Here is a 25,895-nt window from a genome sequence, read left to right as displayed (position 1 = left end):
TGGTGCTGAGAAACCAGGTTCGAGCCTCCTATCGAACCATAAAAATGTATACATGACTTACTTTGGTGTTAAATAAATAGATATTTTAAAAAACAAATAAAAATGATGTTCTGACTAAGATGTGAAATTGGTGTCGAATAAATACATGTTTTAAAAACAATTAATATTAATCATGTATCATTGGTGCTGGAGTACAAGGTTCGAGACTGGTATTGAACACTGACAAGCTGTGTGCAAGTTATATGGTCATAAAAATACATGAATGATGGATGCAGGATGGGTGGATGGATGGGTGGATGCATGAATGGATGCAGGATGAATGATGGGTGGATGAATGGATGGGTGGATGCATGAATGAATGATGGATGCAGGATGGATGCAGAATTGATGGATGGATGGATGGGTGGATGCCTGGATGCAGGATGGATGGGTGGGTGGATGCATGAATGAATGAATTATGGATGCAGGATGGATGGGTGGATGGATGGATGGGTGGATGCATGAATGAATGATGTATGGATGCAGGATGGGTGGGTGGATGGGTGCATGAATGAATGATGGATGCAGGATGAATGGATGGATGAATGGATGGGTGAATGGATGAATGGATGCAGGAATGGATGCAGGATGGATGATGGATGGGTGGATGGATGGATGGGTGGATGAATGAATGATGCATGCAGGATGGATGGGTGGATGCATGAATGAATGATGGATGCAGGATGGATGGGTGGATGGATGGGTGGATGCATGAATGAATGATGGATGCAGGATGGATGCAGGATGGATGGATGGATGGGTGGATGCATGAATAAATGATGGATGCAGGATGGATGCAGAATTGATGGATGGATGGATGGGTGGATGCATGAATGAATGATGGATGCAGGATGGATGCAGGATGGATGCAGGATGGATGGGTGGATGTATGGATGGGTGGATGCATGAATGAATGATGTATGGATGCAGGATGGGTGGGTGGGTGGATGGATGGATGGGTGGATGCATGAATGATGTATGGATGGATGCAAGGTGGTTCGGGCTCGCTCGCTGCGCTCGCTCGCTGCGCTTGCTGCGGTGCAATATGCAAATGAGTTTACGCCTCACCACTTTCAAATGTCACCAGCCGCCCCTGCTAACTTATTCATGTGAAGCCTAATCTATCAACGTAAAGGATTGGACTCTACAAACTTGTGAAAATAAGCATCCATGCCAGGAGTGATCAGAACATGCACCCCTGAACCGCCCTTGAAAACAAGCCTTTGTATAAAATGTACATGTGGGAGACTTAGCTCTACAAAGAGACTGGCAGCCCACGTAGATGTTATGTAAATTTTTCAAAAAAGTGCTTTAAATGGGCAGATACTGTCAGGTACTGAGCACCTGCACTCCTTTCATTTGAATGGGACCCCTCGCCATTGGTGCAATATGTTAATTGGGAAGTACGGACACTTTTTGGTAGCTACCAAGTTCTCTGGACAGTGAGTTTCTGAAGTTCTATATTTCAATTTAAATCATTGATTCTACAACATAAATAAAAGAATCACAGCACATTATAAGTTAGCTGAAAAGCAGACACTGTGTGCCTGCCACCACCAGCTATTTTGAAGCACGTTCCATCCCTAACATACATTTTTAACATATTTGTTTTAACACTTTTGCAACACAGCTTTGACAAGTATGAACTAAAAGCATTATAAAGCAAGTCATAAAAGCGAGATTACCCAACAGCCGCTCTTTCGGGTGCCTTTAGGCCTCAGGTCACTGAGCCAGGCGTCTTTTTAACCAAAACAACACATCATGCAGAGGCTGGTTCAAGTTCACTTTCCCAACAATAAACAGGGACTACAATTCCCAGCATGCACGCTGCTCATTATAGCTGCCTAGTAAACAGCAGGGTTGAAAAAAAACCTCACGACAGTGGGCCAGTTAACAACTGGTTGTTAATTATTTCGTAGCAACTGTTACGTCAGCAGTTTACTAATTGTGCACGTGGAAGTAGCTAATGAAGCAGCCGAGGGGCGCGTGGCCAAGTGTGCAGCCTCGCGCGCCTTCCCCTCGTGGTGCTCTTCTCTATAAATGTGCCGCGCGAGCGGGAGCACGTGCTCTGGGCGGTCCGCGCGTGCGTAGCGGCGCGCCAGTAACTCTCGCGCCGAGCGAGCGATAAACCGTTTTCGAACGCTTCACCTGTTTTAGAGTCGATGGAGGCTGCGCGCGCGCCTGTGCCGCGAACTGCGCATGCGCTGTGCTTGCGTACCCGAGGCGCGAGGAGCGCACGTACGTGGCACGCGAGCACGCCGCCGCTTCCCGCCTTTAGACCTCGACGCTGAGAGAGACGAGCAGCCGTTGTTTTCAAACATTGGGAACCGGGAACCGAACCGTCGCCTCTGACACCTCTGACGGGACGCAAGGCGGACCCGAAGCAAGCAGCTGCCGACCGCTGCCGGTATTTATTTCCCAGCTCTTTTAAACCAGCCAACTTATTTATTACAGGGCTAATAACATGACCTTTATTCTTCCGTCGCTTTTAATAAACACGTAGAAATGCTAAAGGGCGTTCAAAAAATACATTTGAAGTATTTTTTTTATATATTTACTCTTAAATTTACATTTGAGATTTGAGGTTGTAGGTGCCAAATGTTGTTGTTTTCTTTAGTTTTGCTATCTGGGGGACAGCAGAATGCTGACAATAGAGTGAAATAGCCACCAGGTGGGAGCCCTATTCTTAAACTAATGCCACCCCTCATTTTTTGAATTATAATCTTTACATCTAAATGCTTGAAATTTGAAAATGAGGTAGTGAGAGATATCAAGATGTGTTCTTTCAGTGAGTAGCTGCTGAGTTTATGGCTTCCGTATTTTCTGTATCCTCTTGTCAGATTTCTCTGTTACCAAGATGCTTGTGATGTTTTCAGGCCTCATCTGTGATCATTTGAGTGACTCATGAGCAGAAAAGTGATTCAATGTTAACCACATGCGCGCGGCGGGTTTTCCCGCTGCGCGCTGAAGTTTTTAAAACCCAGCGAGCTCGTCATGAGCGCACGACAGGTAAACCTCATGACGAGCTGAGCTTGTCATCGGCGCAGAAGGGGTTAATATTGCCAGGCCTGTTTGGAGTTTGGTTGCAGGCATATGTATGTATTTGTGTGTATACAACGTAAATAGCAACACTCCTATGTCTATGCGTGGAAAAATGATTATTCATATCCGACCTGTGAAACAGAACTAGTCAGATTGAGATCGCGAGCATGCCCTGTGTCAGGCCCCATCGTACTGCTTTCTTTGTGGTTTACCCTCATTTCTGCGGAACAACGAGAACAATATATTTTTCAAGCAACGGCACATCCTGATTATTTTTACCACTCCTGTAAAGCTGAGATCTCACCTTCCTCAAAGATAGGAGTTTTTGTCATGTATTTTACATTTTATACTGAATATGGCATAAACTCAGCATGCATAGAGATCAGAGAACATGTTTCCTAGGTGTCCACAAACATTTTTATGCATTCAAGAACAGTTTCATCCCTCTCGACAAAGCTATACGTAAACATTCAATGTAGTGCAACATTACGGGAAAAGGGCCAATGTGAACATTACAGTGTAACATCCAGGTTCACATGTTGTGTCTCTGCAGCTTGAAACCCATCCTCGAGGCTCAGAAAGTAGGCGTGGATGGGATCCCAGAAAACTAGAAATATCACTGGTGAATAAGATATTGCTGTTTACATTTAATCTGTTTCATTGCACTGTTTCGGTTGTTTATGTGCATCTTAAAAGGTGGAATTGCACTCACCCAGTGCATAGCAATATGTGGTTTCAAGTACCAATACTGTTGAGGTGAACTTAACATATGGCTCATAGAAGCTATTCCGTGCACCCCACTACTATGGAAGAAATGTCTATTAGACTATTAATCATTTATGGTATAGAGGAAACTACTTCATGCCAATACCTCTACACAGGGGAACAGAGCCAGGCCAGATGTAGGAACCCCACAATTTCTTATGCACCCTTGTTACATCTTAATCGGCCCATAAGTGGTGAATTCAACCTTTTGTTTAGGTGTAATATATAGCCAATGTAGAAATTTTAAATGTATGCGTATGTTCTTGTAGTTGAAAGGGCTATCTCAGACTTGGGCATAGCAGTATTTCTGCCAGTTATCTGAAAGTGTTTGTGTCAGCTCCATTTCCCATTTAGCTATCGCTGTAAATGCTTGCCTTGTTTCAGATTTGATGGTTTTTCCCATCTCAGCATGTTGAGGCCGTATCTATAGTGTGTCTAGTAGGTATTGCATTTGTGTACAAAATCATAGGAAGCGTAATAGGTTTGGCAAGTCTATGCTTAATTACAACATTGTTGCAGGACGCGTGGAATGGTAACCAAAATCTAACAAATTGCGCATGTAGAACTAGATGATACAAGTATAGATAAGGAACCGGGATCCTGTTGTTCTCCATGGGGGTGTAAGAACGTCCCATTTCATATGTGTTTGATTGAATTTCTATATCAACTTCAGCAGTTTTCTACGTTGCTTAAAATTGTACATTGTCAAGTCATTCATAGATTATGTAACAGATACTAAAATTCAGGGTGTATGAGCATTTTAATGATCCAGACACGGTCTGTCAGAGATTGGGAGTGCAAACCATATATCTACCAAGTATCCATCGAGTCCAGTGCAATGCCCTAATTCTACTGAATAATCATTGATACTTTTCTGAAGATATATATTTCTACCTATTTTACTGTCTCCAATTGCCATCAAAGTGGTTATTCTCAATGGAGTTCCATAGTGTTGTCACCGAGTGGAAATACCTTTGATTTATCCCAAATAATTTTTAAACCCGAAAGACACCAAAGTACACTATGTCAGAAACAATGTGGTTAATATTAACTTCAGCCTTCTGTACGTATGGGCTAGTATTGTCCTCAGAAAGTGATGTCAAAAGCTGTATACCCCGCATGATTAATCTCCGCTGGGAATTAGATGCCCTGAGTAAACATGCCAGCATTGAAATGGCAATACCAAAATATGAGTGCGGGAAATGCACATCCTAGGTGCTTGTCTCTTGTAATATTGAAGGGGATAGAAATTGAAGTGTTTACTTTTAACACATGCTATGTGACATGTATGTTAACATCTGTGTGTCTGTGCTTCTTTTGCTTTCTCGCCCTAAGTGCACCGGGTATGCCTAGACGTGGGTCCTGGGCTCACTGTGCCACTGGATTCAAGCTATCCTGGCTGATGAGGGGTCCTAGGATGCTTGTTTCCGGCACAGGGAGGAACTGGCTTGGCAGTTCGGGCAGGACTGCTCCCATGAGGCACAGGGTCAAGACTAATTTGCATATGGCCAGGTCTAAACTGGGGGTGAATGTTTTGATTTGTTCTGCATTCCGTCCATCAACTGTGTGTCTTTTGCTTTCTCGCCCTAAGTGGGCCGGTTATGCCCAGACGTGGGTCCCGGGCTCACTGTGCCACTGGAGTCAAGCTATCCTGGCTGAAGAGGAGTGAAACCCAGAAATCGGTCCTAGGATGCCTGTTTCCAATCCAGGGAGGACATGGCTTGGCAGTTGGGGTTGGACTGTTCCCATGAGGCACAGGGTCAAGACTGATTTGCATATGGCCAGGTCTAAACTGGGGTCGCGAAGTGAGCTAAAGAATGATGGTTTTAACACAGATCTCTTGAATGGGGGTGAATGTTTTGATTTGTTCTACATTCCATCCATCAACTGTGTGTATTTTGCTTTCTCACCCTGAGTAAACATGCCAGCATTGAAATGGCAATACCAAAATATGAGTGAGGGAAATGGACATCCTTGGTGCTTGCCTCTTTTAATAGTGATGGGGTAGAAATTGAATTGTTTACTTTTAACACATGCTATGGGACATGGATACTAAAGGCTAATCTTTTTAATACAGTATTTGCCCAAGCCAGTTTGTTAGAGCACCTCCAAAAGAAAAGGCTTTTATAAGGAATCAAATGCCTTTTTGTCATTAAAAAAGGATTTCGACTGCAGGAAGATCAGTGCCTATATGATGCAGAATGAACATCATAGAATACAGATTAGGTAATGTTTGAAAAATAACAAGCCAATGAAAGGAATGCTTTAAATTATCTCATTCTCTGGCGATCATCAGGCCACATTCCAGACCATAGTTTTTTTGCCCAGTGGACCATTGTAAACAGATACCTGCCTTATAAATCTTGGTCCTGCTCCATTTTGAACAGTCCAGCCTGAACTGCCAGGTCGGCCACCTTCAATTGGGACCACAAGGAACCCTAGACCGATTTCAGCCTACTTGGGTCTCATCTGTGAGGTATAGCTTGAGTCCTGTTGCTGGGTGAGCACATGATCCATGTCTGGGCATCCCCATCACACTTAGACCATCAACAGCAAAAATTTGGTGATAGAAGGAATGCTTAAATCAATCGCAGGCACTGGCGATCGCTCATGACCGTATTCTAGACCTTGCTTTTTTGCCCAGAGTTCCATTCAAGACCATGACCATGAACGCCTTATTCAAATCAGTCTTGGTCCTGATCCAATAGAAGCAGTCTACACAAAACTGTTAGGCTAGTTCTCTCCAAATAAAAGCATCCCCATACGAGTTTCAGATGACTAGGTCTCATCATTGAGGCATAGTTTGCAACTTGTTGCATAGTGAGCACGGGACCCACATCTGGCCATAACCATTGCCCTTAGGGCATCGTTGGTCAAAATATCGAGCTGATGGAAGGAATACTCCTGTTCAGAGAGGATGTGGCTTGGTAGTTCAGGCTGGTTTGTCCTATTGGAGTAAGACCAATGCTAATTTGCGTATGACTGGCTCTAATCTGAGGTGGCACGTTGGTCCAAAAAATGATGACCTGGGATGTGGCCCTGAGTAATTACCAGTGGCTTGGATTTTTTAAAGTATTGCCTCCATCACCTTTCTTTTATGCAGTAGGTGCCTTAAGTGCGATGGGTATGCTAAGATGTGAGCTCCATGCACACTGTGCCACCGAGACTGATGTGCACTTGACTGACGAGGCCAGTCTTGGGTTACTTGAGTTCCGGTTCAGAGAGGAACTTTCATGGTAGTTTGGGCTGGCGTATTCCTACTGGAGCAGGACCAAGTCTGACTTGAATATCACTGGGTCTAATCTGAGGTGGCATGGTGTACATACAAATAATGGATTGCAATGTGTCTCCAAGTAATTACCATTGAAATAATTCAAGCATTCCTTTAATCACCTTGTTGTTTTTGCAGTAGAGGCCCTAAGTGTAACAGGTTTGCCTAGATGTGGGTCCGTGCTCACCGCTCCTCTATAACCAAGCTGCACCTGACTGAAAATGCACAATTAGCCTGAAACCGGTCTTGGGTTTCTTGTGTTTGGGTTCAGAAATGACCTGGTTTGGCAGTTTGGGCTGGGCTATTCCTATTGGAGCAGGAACAAGACTGATTTGTTTGTGGTTGAGCCAAAACTGAGGTAGTATGGTGGGCAAAAAATTATGGATTGGGTTACGGCCAGAGTAGTATAGTGGCTGAGATGAATTGAAGCCCTCCTTCCATCACCTCTTTTGTTTTTGCAGATTATGAAATGTTGACCTTTGGCAAATGAATCCGGAATAACCTGATGCAACCATGTATGGCACTAATAGTGATAATCTGAAGTTACATTGGCTAGAATTGTATTATCCTCTAATATGAGGGACAGTGGTCGATGTGAAGAACCATAATGTGGATCTTTACAAGGTTTCAGAAGCACTGTGATCACTGCATAAAACACGTGGGTTGCAGCTTCCACTTTTCACGGTACATGAAATGTGGGGCAAGGAGGTCATAATATTCCTTGTAAAACTCCAACTGCAGATTTGTCTTCAACCATCAGAATATTACTTAACAGATCTCATGTTTCACGTTCAACATAGACAAGGGTTTCAACATTTAGTTTGTTTTGAAATCTGCTGTGGGAGTAGGAAGTATGGGCAACATATTACTGGTAATAATAAAGAGAGAAGGTGTCTCATATTTCCAAAAGAGATAATAAAATATCTCTATTGCTGGTGGTAATACTCACAACCTGATTATTCCTTACTTGGCCTCTAAGGATCCATGTAAGTACCTTGCCTGACCAATCACTCTCCCCAATACAAGGGTCTGGCCCTTCCCATGGTCGCTACCATTTTGTAGTTGCATTAGGTCTTTTTTTTCTAATTTAATTAACCATGCACATAAAGCCTCTAAAATTCCTGCTTGCTTCATCATACTCCTCCCGCAAATGTAAGCCTTAAAGCCTACCACTAAACATCAACTGCTCTAACCATTTCAATGTTTATTTCAAACTACTCAGCTATATAAGACCTAATTTCAAATTTAACTATTGGGTTACACAGTTCGGCTCCTTTCCGCCTCCAACTCTTAACCAATTGGGGAGGAATCCTCTTAATCAGTGACAACACTATAGGAGTAAGAGCGGAGAGTGTTCTCACCGTTATTGTGACATTTTGTACCTTGGGCATCTCAGCCTCAGATCAATTCAAGGACTGGAATCATGTCCTGAAGAGTAGCATGTGTATTGTGCCATTGGACTTGGAAAACCTTTCCAGGCATCAAGGAGATCACACATCTGCATTATCTGTTTCATTGACTGGGTCACTCTTGGTGTCTGCTGACAGACTGCGAAGTTCGATCTAGATATTAGTGTAAAGCAATATTAATATCTCCTCCCCACACAATAGGTGTGCCTACGAGCGATCTGCATGTAGTCATAGTTGTGTCAAAGAGTTCTGGTGTATCCACGCTAGTTCGTAATTGTTAACAAATGTAAAAGTTTCAGCAACATCATGATTCAGATAGTTCTATATGTCTTAATCAGTTTAGAAAACTCACTTGTGCTACCAATACAAGAAATGTTGAACTAATATAAGTGTAGCCGTCACTCATGTACTTATAATTATTTTGAAGTAGCAGCTGTACAGAGCAGAAATGTACAGACCTATCAGGTTCATTTGTGTGGGGAGGCAGTAGGCTTATTATTTGATTCAAAATGAGCTGCAACAAGGGGAGAGCCTGTTATTTGGAAGTGGTTTTGAATGTGCAGTATCTATTATATCAAGCTGCTCATGACTGCTGTAGGTATACAAACCTCTGGTCCATTCTTAACATCTATAATAGGAATTGTGCACATATATTACTCACTACACATATTAGATCTATTCTATGTTTGGTACTGAAGCATTGCTTAATGTAGCAGTATTTCATGGAGGAATCCAAGTTTCTGATATTGGACTACTATCATATCACCTCTACTCCTGATGTGAATTTCGATGAATTCCGGAGCTGCATCTTCACATAAAAAGTGGGTCTTGCGATTCCAGAGCTGCATCTTCACATAAAAAGTGGGTCTTGCGATTCCAGAGCTGCATCTTCACATAAAAAGTGGGTCTTGCGATTCCAGAGCTGCATCTTCACATAAAAAGTGGGTCTTGCGATTCCAGAGCTGCATCTTCTCGTAAAAAGTGGGTCTTGCGATTCCAGAGCTGCATCTTCACATAAAAAGTGGGCCTTGCGATTCCAGAGCTGCATCTTCACGTAAAAAGTGGGCCTTGCGATTCCAGAGCTGCATCTTCACATAAAAAGTGGGTCTTGCGATTCCAGAGCTGCATCTTCACGTAAAAAGTGGGCCTTGCGATTCCAGAGCTGCATCTTCTCATAAAAAGTGGGTCTTGCGATTCCAGAGCTGCATCTTCACATAAAAAGTGGGCCTTGCGATTCCAGAGCTGCATCTTCTCATAAAAAGTGGGTCTTGCGATTCCAGAGCTGCATCTTCACATAAAAAGTGGGCCTTGCGATTCCAGAGCTGCATCTTCACATAAAAAGTGGGCCTTGCGATTCCAGAGCTGCTTCTTCTCATAAAAAGTGGGTCTTGCGATTCCAGAGCTGCATCTTCACATAAAAAGTGGGCCTTGCGATTCCAGAGCTGCATCTTCTCATAAAAAGTGGGTCTTGCGATTCCAGAGCTGCATCTTCACATAAAAAGTGGGCCTTGCGATTCCAGAGCTGCATCTTCTCATAAAAAGTGGGTCTTGCGATTCCAGAGCTGCATCTTCACATAAAAAGTGGGTCTTGCGATTCCAGAGCTGCATCTTCTCATAAAAAGTGGGTCTTGCGATTCCAGAGCTGCATCTTCACATAAAAAGTGGGCCTTGCGATTCCAGAGCTGCATCTTCACATAAAAAGTGGGCCTTGCGATTCCAGAGCTGCATCTTCACATAAAAAGTGGGCCTTGCGATTCCAGAGCTGCATCTTCACATAAAAAGTGGGTCTTGCGATTCCAGAGCTGCATCTTCTCATAAAAAGTGGGCCTTGCGATTCCAGAGCTGCATCTTCACATAAAAAGTGGGCCTTGCGATTCCAGAGCTGCATCTTCACATAAAAAGTGGGCCTTGCGGTCCAGAGCTGCATCTTCACATAAAAAGTGGGTCTTGCGATTCCAGAGATGCATCTTCACATAAAAAGTGGGATTTGCGATTCCAGAGCTGCATCTTCACATAAAAAGTGGGCCTTGCGATTCCAGAGCTGCATCTTCTCATAAAAAGTGGGTCTTGCGATTCCAGAGCTGCATCTTCACATAAAAAGTGGGCCTTGCGATTCCAGAGCTGCATCTTCTCATAAAAAGTGGGCCTTGCGATTCCAGAGCTGCATCTTCACATAAAAAGTGGGCCTTGCGATTCCAGAGCTGCATCTTCACATAAAAAGTGGGCCTTGCGGTCCAGAGCTGCATCTTCACATAAAAAGTGGGTCTTGCGATTCCAGAGCTGCATCTTCACATAAAAAGTGGGCCTTGCGATTCCAGAGCTGCATCTTCTCATAAAAAGTGGGTCTTGCGATTCCAGAGCTGCATCTTCACATAAAAAGTGGGCCTTGCGATTCCAGAGCTGCATCTTCACATAAAAAGTGGGCCTTGCGATTCCAGAGCTGCATCTTCACATAAAAAGTGGGCCTTGCGATTCCAGAGCTGCATCTTCACATAAAAAGTGGGTCTTGCGATTCCAGAGCTGCATCTTCTCATAAAAAGTGGGCCTTGCGATTCCAGAGCTGCATCTTCACATAAAAAGTGGGCCTTGCGATTCCAGAGCTGCATCTTCACATAAAAAGTGGGCCTTGCGGTCCAGAGCTGCATCTTCACATAAAAAGTGGGTCTTGCGATTCCAGAGATGCATCTTCACATAAAAAGTGGGTCTTGCGATTCCAGAGCTGCATCTTCACATAAAAAGTGGGCCTTGCGATTCCAGAGCTGCATCTTCTCATAAAAAGTGGGTCTTGCGATTCCAGAGCTGCATCTTCACATAAAAAGTGGGCCTTGCGATTCCAGAGCTGCATCTTCACATAAAAAGTGGGCCTTGCGATTCCAGAGCTGCATCTTCACATAAAAAGTGGGCCTTGCGATTCCAGAGCTGCATCTTCACATAAAAAGTGGGCCTTGCGGTCCAGAGCTGCATCTTCACATAAAAAGTGGGTCTTGCGATTCCAGAGCTGCATCTTCACATAAAAAGTGGGCCTTGCGATTCCAAAAATCTTTTTTACCTAAAAAAGAAGGATCTCCTTGCTTCCTGTATGTCCGATATAAAGTTTTAATAAACTGAAATAGAAGACCCCCTCATATTGCATGTCTGATTCCATTCTACTGCGTCCGAAAGCAACGTCCTTGTTGCTGTAAGTGAACAGTTTTGCAGTTATAGGTCTAAGATTTTGCCTTGGTTGAATGATCTGTGTACTTATTGTCTGAGTTGTTCATTTACGCCACATCAGAATTTCTTACTTTGCATCTTTGGTGGAATCGTTGATGTTTTTGAACCTTGTTTCAGCTATCAAGATAAGTTCTATATTTATCAGTCCTTCAGATATCCCAATCTAATGGTCAAGAAGTCAATTTTACTGTTGACCGTTGATATACATAGGCTAGTTTTCATACATTTGCATAAGACTGCCATCTCATTGGTGGTAGATGTCACACTCTCCTGCAGATGCTCATATATTTGCAAACCACCCTGGTTTTTGCCTAATCAGAATTGTGCTTGTTTTATTTCCAGCCTGCCCAACATAACAATTAGGTGCTCCATTTTAGAGTAACAAGAAGGCCTCGCACTAGCAGATTATCTCCTGTGAATTGCTATGCATGCATACCAGGATAGAAGCGTTTCAAACTCTAACCAGCAACAGGTTCATCTTTACAGTTGAGCTTTGCCCCATATTCATTGTAAGGGCAATATTCTTCGTCCTCAAGGACAGGTGACCGGATTAGTTTGGGCGTCTGGCAGCAGTCATAATACATGGATACAGCTCTGAGTCTAACCTGCTGGAGTTCAAGTAATTATACTGTAACAACACCTTGCATCCACACCTGTGATTGATTCCCTGAGTTGCAGGTTGATATTCCCTTAGTTGCAGGTTGATATTCCCTTAGTTGCAGGTTGATATTACCTTAGTTGCAGGTTGATATTCCCTTTCACACTCCATGCAATCACAACGTGGCCACAGCAATGGACCCCAGTTCTCAACATGGGTTGAATTTTGAGCACAGTGCTGGTAGTGGGGCATGGCCCACATGCACACATTTGTGTACCAATAGTTCTTATTCAATAAGGTGTCCTCCATTTATATAACTAATAGCTAGATCAAGAATGAAGTGCACCTGGTCCATGTTGCTTGTCACTGCCCAGGTGTAGAGCCTGTCAGTCTGTTAAAAGGCAACCTAGGACCCACCCAGCCTGCCCCTAACTATACAGTTGCCGGCCCGACACCGGTCCTGGGCTCCGACCTGTCGCAGCTCTTCTCCCTCCACCTCTGCCCACAATGTCGACCAGCATGCCTCTCTTAAAGAGTGACCTCTGCCTTGACCACAGTGGCTTCTCTCACTTCATTCAGTTGGGATGATACTTCATAGATGGTGGTCAGATGCGGGCCTAGGTCTCTGCGCTCCTTATTAAGGGAGTATCTCAGGTAGCTACACCTGGCTGGCCAGGCGTTAGATAACGGGGATCCCTGCCACAAATCCTCGCCACTGCTGGCATTCTAGATTAATACTGGATGCGTGATGTACTGGCAGTATTTTTACGGATTTTGTTCTGGACCAGTGAAGCTCACTACTCCGGTGTCCATCTTGTTGTACTAGCCTCTAGCGCCCCCTCCCACTCTGCTGTTTACCTTGTATTCTGGTGTTTGTTTTCCTCTTTTATTTGAAGTGCAGAACTAGAAATGCCAGTATGCAAAGTACAAATAAAACATAATATGCTGCCTTCGGAATGGAATTCCTTACGCCTGAGACCCAGAACAAATTGGTGTAAACTGTAAAGGGCACACATCTGCATGTTTCTTTCTGCCCACAGGATAAGTAGACTTGAACTGCTGCAGCACAAACCTTTTGGATGGTGCCTTCCAGTACCACTGGTATACGATGACCATGTTAGACTGTTTCCTCGAGTAGGCAAATGTGTTCTACAGCTTTACTTGCTTCCCACCAGTTCCATAAGTGTGGTTGCACTTCAATATCGGCATACGGAAAAGACTAGGAGAACAATTGTTAGCACTGAGATCAAAATGAGAACAATAATTCTTGCTCATGACACATAATATGGTACCCCAGTAGGCATGTGTTTTCTCGCATTATATTCATAACATCATAGAGCCAATGTGGTGTCCTGATTTTCAGTAGATTAGGTTATAGTGGAATATCATCATTAAGGTGAGAATATGAAGACCATTTTGTACATCGAGGGAAACAACTTCAACAATAATTATTTGCTACAACCCTGAGGGTAGAACCCTCATTTGCTATATAAAAGGACATTTATTTTCCTAAAGAGAGTACCCCACAGGTCCTTTGATTGGGGAATGGTATTTGAGAATTGTTTACTAGCTGGCAGGGGCACGGGGGAGTATCATTATTCTTTCTTAGGATTTTAAGTAGACATCAAGGGGATCTTGATTTCCATAGTTGTTATATGATCCCTTGCTTTTCAATTGCGAGTCAAAGTTCAGTACTGATTTTGGTATATAGTGGAGTCATTTAATTTATTTCATATTTGGGGTGTAGCTGTTTTCTGTTAGATGGATGCTTCTATGTCAATTAAAGCCATGTGGGTGTAAATACCTTTCTGGGGTTACGGAGTGGATGTTTTAATGTTGGTTATAAAAGGCTGATATTGCATTTTCTGTTAATGGGATTAGTCATAGGCTTGTTTTGTGGTAAAAAATGATATAGTAACCCAGGCTATACAACTGTTTTCGTCTGGTTACTTAGATTGCTGTGGGTATATTACAGATCTTTATTGTAACTAATAGTACTTCTCTGCCGCCATATTCAATCTGTTATGGGCTGTGTTCAAACGTAAAATCCATTTGCCTTCCATTTTAATTAGAATTAAGTTCTTTTACCACTTTCTGTTGCTTTTTTAATCTATTAGATTGCAAATTACTTAACACTAGGATTCTGTTAATGTTATTTATCATATTGTTCTAAGAGTGTTTTTCTGAGAGTTTACTTGGGTTGAGTTTGTGTGTGTTCCTGTGTCCTCAGTTTAAGTGGATGGACAGTACTGCCTATGTTTCGTGTATGGCAAGGACGTTATAAAATACATATTGATGCACTCTAACCATTCCTTGTTCTAGTGTTCTTTGTTAACTGGATCCATAAAGGTGGCTGTTTTTGTGACTTCCAAGATTGCATATTGAGCAAAAATGACAAATAGGATGTCCTGTGATCTTATCATATTTAACTTGCTGGGGCTCTTTCTTCTGTGAATTCTGACAGGCAGATTTTGTCTCTCAGTTCTTACATCTTCTGAATCGCATTGGATACTTCCAGTATTAGGTTGACTTTAAGAAGATTCAATTTTTTGTAGCATGTTTTTTATGCAGAGTTGTCTGTTATTATACTGCTAAATTAATGTTTATCATTTGTCCTGCGTTGTTTTCATATTGGTTAGGAATAGATTGTTTCTGTCCATGCTTCTCAGGAATCCGGGTTGGCGGAAGGCATGCAGAGGCTGGAAGTGACTGAGAACGGGACTGGAGTGGTTCCTGCTTTAGGGGCTAGGGGCCGAGCACCACCAGTCTCAGAGGAAGGAGAAGGAGATTAAAAGATGGGTCTGAGGCTGCAGGTCTGAGGCTGCAGCACTTATATTGTACAGTCTGGTAGCAGTGCAGCACACCCCAATCCCGCATGAGCAGTGTGTGTCTGTGAGGCAGAAGTGAGGGTAATCAGGCACTGCCAAAAGCAAGTTTTTCTAGGGCTTCGGTCGAATACTCGGTTTGCCCGGATCTGTGACGTAGCTCAGAACATTCTTCTAGGATCCCACCTCCTTCTCTGACTGGCTGACCCATGATACTGTCAGCCTATGAAAACAGTGAGGCAGGATTTTAAGTACTTCTTTCTTCGGCCTGTGCTGAGTTTGTATTTTCCTTCTTCCTTCACCTGCTGCAGCCGGGCCTGAGAGACACTTCTTGGAGAAACACCAAGCAAAAAACGGTGAGTACAAGTGCGCCTTGCCTCATCTGTCAAGCTGCCATAGAGGCCTGGCACCATCTTCCTTCCATGGCTGCCAAATTTACAGTGTGCTGGGTAGAAATCGCAGAAATTACTGTTAGCATAAGCTGAAGCCATTTTGTTTGTGGCGTCCATTTTAGCTAGCCATGTGTTAGCCATGTGTTTCTTCCGTCGTCACTGTTGCCTTCTTTTCTATTCTGCTTGAGTCAACTATAGTTAACTCTTTCAGTACTGAGCCAGAGCACTGCGCATGCTCAGAAAGGCATGTAGCTGCTAGAATGCACATGTCTTAGACAGTAACTGTCAGGCTGTTTTAACTGATGTAAGCAGAAATGTCTTCCCTCCCACTTTGTTGACCAAGCAATAATTGTATGCCCATGTTAGTCAATAACTATTCTTGTATATGCCTGTACCTCCTTTTTGAGTATTCATGCTTACTCAGCTGTAAACTGAGTATATAAGGCCCCTGGCCTCTGTATTCTATGGACTACCTGTTGGACCTGACCCTCTTGGCAGGGTCATCTCTGAACTTTTTGCCTTCCTCCAATATTCTCTCTGACCTGTTTTTGTTGGTTTAATGACTCTGGGCACTTTACCACTGCTGACCAGTGCTAAAGTGCATATGCTCTCCCTACTGTAAAGTGTACATGTGATTGATGTCCATGATTGGTTCATTGGATTTACTGTTAGTCCCCAGTAAAGTGCACCAGGAGTGCCAGGGCTTGTAAATGCCAATACTGCTAGTGGGCCTGCAGCGCTAGTTGCGCCACCCACAGAAGCAGCCTTTTAAAATGTGTCTAGGGTCTGCCATTGCAGAACCTGCGTGCAGTCTGGTACTGTCATGCTGGCTGGGCAAGTGCACACACTTGCCAGCCCCTAAACCTTCCCTTAACTTCATGTTAGTCACCCCTATGGTAGGCCTGAGGGCAGGGTGCATTGTAAGTGTAAGGTAGGACATGCTCTGATGTGTGTGGCATGTTCTAATAGTGAATTACTGCCAAATTCGTTTTTCACTATTGTAAGGCTACCAGTTCCCTTTAGGCCAGATGGGCTGCTGGAATTGTTACACTCTATAATCCCAGCAGGCTCAGGGAACATGGTAGAAATTAATGTTTAGTATGCCTGAGCTCAGAATAATAAAATACTTCTTTTAGTAAAGTTTATTTTAATATCCTGTGTTTGCAAATGCTACTTTTAGAAAGCTAGCATTTGCTTGCCTACCCATTTCAGCCCGCCTCTGCTTGGATGTGGATCTGACTGTCTGGTATGTGTGAGTGACAGGGCTGGGAGTTGACAGGTGGTGAATAGCAGGATGACACCTTAGTGGGGGGTGGGAGTTTCCCTGAATGTTGCATCAGGCTGTACTCTGCCTCCACAATGCTGGCTCCGCCCTCCTGGGGAGCGACTGATGACTCAGCCTGCACCTGGCCCAGGAAGGACCGAAGCTTGTCAACAAAGTGCTCAGGCTGCCCCTGTCTTCACAATGCTGGCTCCGCCCCCCTGGGGAGCGGCTGATGTGCCTGCCCTCACACTGAATGCAGAAGTACCCACCACAAGTGCTCAGGGACTGAGAGCAGTTATGCAAAGGCCCCCCTGGCCTGTAAGAACAAAAGAAACTGGGTATAAAAGTAGGAGCCCTGCTCCTTGTAAATTAGATCCTGTTTGCGCTACAGAAGAAACTCTGCCCGAAGAGAAGGACCTGGAAGGACTACAAGGAGGAGTGCTGTCTCTGGCCTGTGTCTGGTGCCTTGCTGCAGAAGGAGAGGAAAAGAAGAGACTACAAGAGACTTTTGCTTTTATTGAACTTTGTGCCAAACTCTGCTAAAAGATCTCCAAGGGCTTGCTGTGGAACTTGCCCCCTGACCAGCGCCCCAGGAACAGTGGGCGCTACCCCCTGACAGAGGAACCGCTGTGAGGAGCTGCTTTCCCTCTGCCCGCCTCTCCAGGAAAAGCGGAGCGCGCTGTGACCATCGCGCTCTTCAGCAACGCTCTGGGAGCTGCCCCCCCTCTGCACAACGTGGCTGCCGCCCGCCTGGCCCAGAAACATCGTGAAGATTAGCCCAGCTGATCTGAGCACCGTGACTGGCCCCGAGCCGCAGCTCGCAACGTGTAGAAAGGCCGTGCCCGGTGCCTGCTTGCACCCGCCGTGTCTGGTGCCCTTGAAACCCGACTGCCGCTGTCCGAAGAGCAGCTGCGGCGTGTGGGGCCCAAACGTCGCCTGGATTGAGGGAGGTGTGCTTTGCCGACCGCTGCCCCCTGCGTGTGCCCCCCTGTGCCAGGAAATCCCGAGGCGCTTCCCTAGCGCGACCCGGTCCGCGCCGCAACGCCCCCCTCCGAGCCAGAGCCGAGCCGCCGCTCGCTCCAACGTCGGAAGGAAGACACCGCGACGCGGATCCCCGCGCTGACCTGCGCCCAGGCTGCTTCATCTGAGAAAAGAAAGGTACTGTGTCCTGCCCAGCGGTGCGAGCATCTGCCTTGCTTCGCTCGCACCGCCCTCTGCCTCGCCCAGCCCTCGAAGCCGCGTGTTGAGCGCTCCCAGGGCCCCCGCTCTCTCCCCCGCCAGCCGCGCACCGCCGTGCAGCTCGCAGAGAGAGGCGGACTTTGACTCCCCGGCCGCCGCTCCCGCCAGAAGCGTGAGAGTGGGCAGACCGGGCCCGCTTTTCCTACGCGGAGGAGCCTAGTGGCGCAGAGAGGCCCACGGACAGCCCGGGGTGACCCTGGCTGATTAGGAACAGTGCCTGCCGAACAACAAAAGTACATTGAAGAGCCTGACCCCCCTTTTGTTAAAGGAACTTAGAGAACTGAATAAGAACTGTGGCATATATTTGAGAGTAACTGGAACATCGCATTTTGAAAGTAACCAAGACTGTATTTACAAGCCTGCTTCTAAAAAGTATATAAAGAGAATATATTTTTAATACACTACAGTTTGGTGTCATTGTGTGGTGGGTTGGTTGTGGAGGTGTAATACTGCAAATGTTTAACCCCATGTGCCCCAGAGATTAGCCTAGACTGCTTGCGCCACACTACCTAGAGGGTAAGCAGAGGTTGTTCTTGAAGGTAACCCTTAGCCCTGACGTGGAAGAGAGGGTCCCTGCTTGTCGCCAGTGCTGCACTGTGCCAACCAGAGACTCCCCTTTCCAACACTACCTCCTACAGTGGCCCGAGGGTACTGTATTGACGTAGTCCCACTCATGAGAGGTTAATAAATCTATTTCTTTGATATTACAGCTTTTGTGCCAATCTCTGCTTTGTTGGTATAAGAACCAGTGGACAGATAAGGGTGAACCCCTGCACCAGTGAGCCCCTAAAAAGGCTCATTTCCGCAACCTCTCCACTTTCAAAGTTCACCAACCACAACTCGAACTGTATTGGACAGGCGGGCACAATATACCCCTAACTTCGTCGGCGTACATGTATGCTCACTTACTGGTTTGGGGTCAATTCTAAGTCAAGATTGAGTAGATCCCTATTTAAACCCCCTGGGTGCTGAGCTGTGTATCTTGTACAAGTTGTGTGGTTGTATTGGCTTTTTCGATCCTTGCTTTAGTTTGCACCCGTTTTGCATATCTCTGTTGTTGTTATTCTCTCCCTCTCAGTTCCCTCGATAGTCACTTCCTTATCTTGCTCTCTTGGTTGTTTTTGTCTCCTGCATTCCTTTTTTGTAGAGTCTTACCTGTGTGTGTCCAGATTGAAGCATCCTGTGGCCTTTGCTTGTTTCATGGTCGGTTACTGGGCACATCGTAGTATCATCTGCTGCTGCAAACAGCCTTGTTTCAATTATTACCAGTTTTTTCAACCAGCTGTTCTACATACTGATCTCTGTCTTCCTGCTGGTTAGATCTACTCAAGATCCTTACCATTAAGGTAGAACAGTTCTTTTCCTAGAAACAAGGTATTTTAGAGTGAGCTGTAGTCCTAGATTTCTCTCTTAATCCTTTTTCCTGTTTCTTCTCTGGTTTCTTTGTCTAGTGATGCTTATCGCTTTGCGCATCAGTACAGAGACATCGGGGACAGCAGGGGTTTCCAGCGCATCTGCAACATTGAACTCTGATATTTACCAGAACAAACATGGATCCATCAAACACTCTCATTCATACTAAATCGCCTCCCACATAAGCCTACATTCTCTGGAGTACAAACAAAAACATTGCGTTCTCCTCCATTGGCCTTCAAATCAAAGGAAAACCCTATCATACTAGGGCGAACGTTATGGCCTACAAAAAAATCAAGAAATCGCACAGTAGTCATGATAAGACTGGTTGCAGCACAATCACAGAGAAAGAGTAAATTGCGGGCCACACATATTGGTGCACTCCCAGGGTCACTTACAATACCCGAGTTCTTTCTCTCTTGTGCTCATTCTGCAAAAAACCGATCAAGAAATTCTTTCAAAACCAGAAATACAAAGGGAAATAATGGAAGATATGATGAAAACACCATATCCAATAATAGAATTCATAAATGAAGATGTTACGGGCAGAATACTTCCGGTTAAGCAACAGTCTTGCTACAGCAACAAACTCCTCCACCAATTGTATCAACACACATTCTTGCGACAGACTTTACTCTTCCGGATATCATCATGAGCCAGAGACAAAATTACCAAAGGATACTCTGCAATTATTTAATAGCATGTCAAACAATACTTCGGGTCTTGAAGAAACTATTCCCACTCTCCAGATTTTCAATTATTATTATCTCCGAACTTTACAGTAAAGCATGAAATGATTTCTGAATCTCATAGCTCCTTGCAAAGAGTTTTAGCATCGATACTGGTACTTGTAGAAAAATCTGTATCAAATTCCGATCACATTCTGTAAATTTAATCTATCGTACTACAATGTTTGGTGGAACAGAAAAACTGTCAAACGTCATTAAGGTCCCCCTATGGAAATGAAGAACAAAACAGTGAAGAAATCGATCCTGCTTATGTTACTCCTCAGTCCAAGGGGAATCCACTCATCCAGAACCATAAAATGACAAGAGCAACTCCAACTAATAGTATAAGCAATAAAACTAAAATCAGAAAAAGAGGAAAAGCTGATACAATTTACTCACCGCGAAAGCTGATTTCGGAACCCACACAAAACAGTGAGGCAAGCATAATCCCTCAGTACTGTCGTATTTTTACTCAAAGAGAAACGATAACGTCATAGCAAGATCACTAATACTGCAGAATTGGCAGAGTGAGACTATACCCCCATTTTTCCACTGGCAGTCGAAATTGCATAAAGTCCGAGAAATGGAAAAGCGCTACGCTTTATGTTCATTTTGGAAAGAACAAGGGGAACCCAATAAATGGCCCGGGACCATGGGTATCAATTATTTCAAAGAGAACAAGTGGTCCCCAGCATACATATAATTGTTATGGCGAATTAAAATATAGACCACAATGGGCTGCTATATAGTATACACAATCCCTTACCCAGCCGGGCAGGGAATCTTTATTCAATTAATAATCTATTCTGATGTCTGAATGTAATAGGTAACCGAAGACATCAAGGTTACTGTGAGGCACAGTCCTGTGCCATACATAGAAGAAAAAAATAGGGAAGACAGTGAGTACACACAATATCAGGCAAACAAAGTGAGCTTACAGGCCACTGACATTATTTAAAATTTTTATAATTCATTGTATTAGAGTATGGTTGGTTAACTCTAGGTCACACTGTTGATTTTAAATAATGTCAGTGGCCTGTAAGCTCACTTTGTTTGCCTGATATTGTGTGTACTCACTGTCTTCCCTATTTTTTTCTTCTATGTATGGCACAGGACTGTGCCTCACAGTAACCTTGATGTCTTCGGTTACCTATTACATTCAGACATCAGAATAGATTATTAATTGAATAAAGATTCCCTGCCCGGCTGGGTAAGGGATTGTGTATACTATATAGCAGCCCATTGTGGTCTATATTTTAATTCGCCATAACAATTATATGTACGCTTTATGTTCAGGCTCCTATAGAAAATGTATAACCCGTTGGAAATCTATAGGAAACTAGTCAGCCATGATTCAAAATCAAATGGTCACTTATCTTAAATTTGAGATCTGTAATTTATTATAAGGTTTTGTGTAATATGTGCTTTTAATCCACTGTTTCAAGTAACACCCTCTACTTTTGTATATTTTAAGTATATTGTATTGATCAAGAACATGAGTTAAGATCATAATAGTAAAATGGACCTATATAGGCACTTTATGTATATATATATCTGTAAAATGAACTCTCAATAAAAAAATTTTTAAAAGAGAAACATTAACGCATTTACAACAATCTTTGTCGTGTATTTCAGAATTACAAGATATAAGTGAAAAAATCATCCAAAAAAACAAAACCCGAAAATGTTTTTAATTCTACTAAGAGAACACAAACGAAAAGATCAAAGAAGAGAGGGAAAAGGTCAAAGCGTAGAATCTCAAAGCAAAAAAAATCACAAGATAAAGATTCCACAACAGGCCCAGCCACCTTCCGATATACAAGAAGCGATAAAAAGGCATAATGAAGAAATACCACCTAAATCTGAGTGCAATATTGGGAAGGGAATATTTCCCCTATCTCCAGAGGGGAACAAACAACACAACTGAATCCCTGAGCTCTCGATTTTATAGGCAAAACGTGTCCTCAGACCATTTACTCAGTCCACACTCTCTCTTAACGTAAAAGATTCAGGAAAAAGGCAAATACAGAGCTTATACCTTACTTTAGAGATATCTGAACCTTTCCATGTTGGAAACAAACCTCGAAATCGAAAAAGGTACATACATTTCCTCCTCTCCAATCTTTAACATCCTCAAAATAAAATTAGTATCTTATCCTGATAATTCTGTTGTTTCCACAGCGAGAGTTGAATTTTGTTGTAGTGTGATTCCATCAATCATCCTCAATGAAAGTGGAATTTTGCACAAATTCTGGTTCGATGTAATTGGATTTAAATCAAAAATCATTTCTGCAATCCCAAAGGCATCACCAATCCCAAAAACGGAGGTTTAAGAACATTCTTTAACTCCCTATCAAAATCACTCCATAGAAGTTTCTCTTCAACCCCAAATTGAGAAACTAACAGTCTGCATAACTGAAGGTGATCAGCAGATCTGGAATCGCAGTCTTTCCGACCCTATAATATCTAAAAAAAGGACAACTCTAGGTTGTGGCTGTCTGGCAATTTACATGGAAACTGGCAGGGAAGAGGACCAAAAATTCCTATTTAGCGAACACATCTCCAGTGAGAACGTAGATATTCTATCATGGAACATAGCAGGACTGGAACCACAAAAACTCTGTCATCTTTTGGATAACCCCCTGCAATTGTTTGCCTTCAAGAAACCTGGTCCCTTGAAAAACTCGACCAATTAAATTACTTTGTTTTTGAAATCCCTGCAACGAGTGCAAGACGTGGTCACACACAGGGGGAGTCTGGCAATCTTGCTAACGGAAGATATACATTGGGATTTCAAAATAACTCACCTGTGCAGCAATAACTTTCAGTGCATTAATATAAATATCCAAAAGAGTCTTCACACTGCCCAATCAGTATTTATTTTTGATATCTATGTTCCACCCAGTCCTAAATTCAATTCCATGCTTGTAAACAATTTTGACCAGATTCAATTAACTCTCGAAGCCAGTGGTAATTCCCAAGAGATCTTAATGGAATATTTTATTGCAAAAACATCTAATCTCTCAATAAAACCTGCAGGAATAAAGATGCAGAAGAATTCTGGTCAATACATATTCCCACAGCAAAAAATGCAGATAAACATGGGAAAATGTGATTAAAGTTAACTAACGGTATCAACTGTGTGATCCTGAATGGCAGATTGGAAGGTGACATACCAGCAAGTTTTACAAGAAAAGGAGACTTTGGCTGTTCCATATTAAGATACATAATTTGTAGTCTAGATCTTTTCCAAAAATGTAACCACGTGAGTACCCACTTCAGAAAAGGGAGTGATTTCGCGGTAATTCATCTGAATGTTGATTTAAATCTTCAGTCTATTTCCTCCTGGACTTTATCGCACATGAATGGCGTCACTTCAGTAGAACAAAAACAGGGCTGAATTATCTGGAATACAGTCAGTATCAACAAAATAAATGAAGTAATAATTTCTTAATAGCTGAGTACAACGAACAACAATATTAGCCCAATTTCAAATTTCTAGCTAACTATCTTGTCCATAACCCACGCACTACAGAAGATGGTTGTCCCTTATAACTCCACCTTCATGAGCAAGAAGAAATCTCTTTGGGGAGGGGGAGGAGGGGCGGGGGTATTTCCGAAAGAAGAAATAAGTTAATGAGACAGCAATTCATTGCCTTCTCTGCTTCAAGGAAAATATAAATAGTTTACTTACAAAAAAACTGAAAAGAATCAAGTAGAAAAACAGCAGAGAAATAATGGACAAAAATTGAATTAATTTACAAATGGCATCCCGGCAAAAAATAGCAAACAATTCTAGTGACTAATCGCAAAAGGAATAGGAAGCAGACAATCTCTAAAGGCCAGTCCAGTCTCTCAAAAAAGATTGGGAAAGTTATCTGCTTGAAGACTGCAATCTTAGGTCTCTGTATGAATCTGAGCAGCAGATAAGACCACCTTCAGAAAAACAAAACAAATCATGTATCAAGACCTCTTATCTCTTATTGTTCCTAACTCATGGACAGGAGGCATCGTCATCCCCCTTGTAAAAAAAGTATCTTGCCTCAATCCCAGCAACTATCATTAAATTGCAGTCTTAGACGCTACAGGGAAACTTTTTTCAGCGAGTATTCTTTAATATCTAAAAGACTGGGCTTCCTCCAAGAATGTAATTCCCATGGTCCAAGCAGGATTTCGGTCGAACCATTCTGTGACGGACAACATAAGCATTTTACAGACAATTATCGATTAGTATGTAATAAGCAAATCACAGGTGGTATATAGTCTGTATGTCGATTTTTCTACGGTATTCGACAGGGTTGATGGACATACATTGTGGAGAAACTAATGAAAATGGACATTCCAGACCCCCTCCTGAGATTAATTGTCACCCTCCATTATTCTGCGAGGTGTAAAGTTCAGCTGGGGAGGGGGGTGTCAGAACCACATGATAACCATATTGACAAAATTGATGGCTCCGGCTATTAACCTGTTCGGTGCTCATGACAAGGTCAGCTCGTCATGCAGTACACTGGAGCTGTGCTTCTGACGAGTTGACCTTGTCATGAACCATAGGATTTTAGGATTTTCAGCACAGGAGGGGAAAACCTCTAGCAGCCAAGGTGTTAATAAGACTGAAACCGCTCAGGAAGAGCGAGTCAATATACTGTACTGCCTGAATAAAATTAATGCCTAGTTCAGCTAATGATAACTCCAAGGCAAGTGTTTCAAATCTCGCTGACATTATGGGTGGAGGTCTTGGAATAGACCAAAATGTGATTATTACTTCTATTTTTTTATTAACCAATGCCCGCAGAAATTTCAAAACGTTATGCCCAATGTTAATTGCACCTCTTAGGGAAACCCCAAATCTTTACCAGTGGCACCTCTGAAGTTACGTTTGTACACACATATCTTACAAAAAATGCTTTTATGAGGGCTTCTCTAGTCATATTAAACAAGATTCATCTATTATCCTGCTGGACTCAATGTCTATCTCAATATTTCCCTTTATTTGATCAGAAATGTAACACCCCATCGACTCACACAAACCTCAACTCGAACACATCGAAATAAGGACTTAAATCATTTTTATCATTCATTTCCAACACCTCGAGTGTAGTTGGGTCCCCAAAATGTTCTAAAGGATGCATTGACATAACGCTACAAACCGATACCCAACAACAACTTTGTGAGTCTGAGCTCCGAACCTATAATTGAAGGCCCAGGACTACCAAGATGCCAGATGGCAGTGGAACCACTACTTTCATCAAAGGACCCAGGCAGATTGGAGAATCTCATAATATGTTGTCAATTGAAGATAGGGAATGCCAAAGAACGATTTGAATGGGTTTCTTCTGGAGAAAGAGTGGATATCTGACAACAGCTTGCCATCAGTTACAGGGAATGAATAAGCCTGCCCATTAGCAACAGACCCTGGATGGGTTCACGAATTACAGCAGTGTCCGTTATTGATCAAGCACATTACTATCTGCGAGTTATAACCACCTGTCGAGGACCTGTGGTGGTAGTTGCCTTGGTAGATTCCGGAGCATATATATATTTTATGGACAATCAGTTTCAAGCTGCACTACAAATTCCTATCAAGGAGAAACCTGTAAAGAGAGAAATACAAATAATTGCCGGAACTGCTATCACCTCTAGAGCTGTATATTTTGAGACTCTTCCATCAATAATGACTACAAAGACAAGACATGT

At 43.2% G+C, this 25,895-nt stretch overlaps 1 long non-coding RNA gene across 1 annotated transcript in view; it reads left to right on the top strand.

The window, feature by feature from the left end:
- Window positions 1-2,261: 2,261 nt before the first annotated feature.
- LOC144791566 (uncharacterized) overlaps window positions 2,262-25,895 on the top strand; it is a 291,511-nt gene continuing 267,877 nt past the window's right edge. Inside the window, exon 1 of the long non-coding RNA XR_013602424.1 lies at window positions 2,262-2,446. This is a non-coding gene — a long non-coding RNA (uncharacterized LOC144791566). The remainder of the gene's footprint in view (window positions 2,447-25,895) is intronic.

This window comes from Lissotriton helveticus, chromosome 11 (assembly GCF_964261635.1).
Source record: "Lissotriton helveticus chromosome 11, aLisHel1.1, whole genome shotgun sequence".
NCBI classification, from domain to species: Eukaryota; Metazoa; Chordata; class Amphibia; order Caudata; family Salamandridae; genus Lissotriton; species Lissotriton helveticus.
This window is presented reverse-complemented; position numbering and strand designations above follow the sequence as displayed.